The sequence below is a fragment of the Bombus vancouverensis genome, chromosome 3 (genome assembly GCF_051014615.1).
Source record: "Bombus vancouverensis nearcticus chromosome 3, iyBomVanc1_principal, whole genome shotgun sequence".
Lineage (NCBI taxonomy): Eukaryota > Metazoa > Arthropoda > Insecta > Hymenoptera > Apidae > Bombus > Bombus vancouverensis.
In genome coordinates this window covers 1491226-1492258 of record NC_134913.1, presented here as the reverse complement: position 1 = coordinate 1492258, position 1033 = coordinate 1491226, and the positions used below count along the sequence as shown (strand labels likewise).

The 1033-nt window shown below is 33.6% G+C and overlaps 1 protein-coding gene across 2 annotated transcripts in view; it reads left to right on the top strand.

Moving 5' to 3' along the window:
• The window catches only part of LOC117164059 (uncharacterized), a 47862-nt gene that overhangs the window by 19998 nt on the left and 26831 nt on the right, over nt 1-1033 (top strand). The window lies entirely within an intron of this gene.

Here is a 1033-nt window from a genome sequence, read left to right as displayed (position 1 = left end):
CACGATACCGCAGCTATGGGCTACGAAATCAGCTTCTTTTCATATTATCTGTATATTACAATAATTATTATGTATCTTCGGTTACTAGTTACATATATCGAAGTTTGTTGTGCTATTACGTTTAAAGTAAAGAAAAAGATTCAGATAGTGTGCATAATTACTTTGAAAGAAAATGTTTCAACTACCGAGAATAAAGCAACGAAAACAAAGATTATTGATACATATGTTATAATAAACGCCATGTGTGATGTTACTGTCGATGGAAAATTAATAATGATCGATGGCGAAGATTTAAATAGAAACGTTAAACGAACAAGCCTACACGAATAAAAAATAAAAGATAATCGATAGATTTGCTTACCAACTTTGAAATAAGACCTTACGTTTTGATAATAGAATCTTTATACATATATGTGTATGTAAGTATCTTTGACACAATATACATTTATAAATTTACGCGTAAGAATTTAAATATAGAAGAAGAAATGTGTCAACGTTCTATAGAAGTATTTATACAAGTCTTAGATTCCATTAAAAATTAATGTCCGATTAAAACCACGCGCGAATATTATTTCTCGTGATTAATGTTCATACCGCTCACTGACACAGTGGTGGTTGGCACATATGTTTTTTCAAAGTCATCAGCCTCGATCCATACGTCATCGGCTATCCAACAATTATACACCGTGAACAATTTGAATAATTTTTCTGCCAACGTGAGTTTGGTAGGTTGCTTTGTCGACGATGATCTTTACGAATATATTCTTGACATAATTGCATCGCTAATAGTGGATGGCATATATGGAGAATGCCCTTCGCTTTCTAATATGGACACGGGTTTTACTTTTCTTTTCGTCAGCACGCGAGTACGTTCGCTCGTCCTGCTAATTCGTGCATGTAATTACAATTACCATTTAAACGGCACCTACACATCTTTTTAGCTTGCTAAATTAACGAGCTTAAAAGGTGCGCAAGTAATCGGTCTTTTTATCTTGTTTCGAGATACTGTACAACGATACGAACTATACACGAT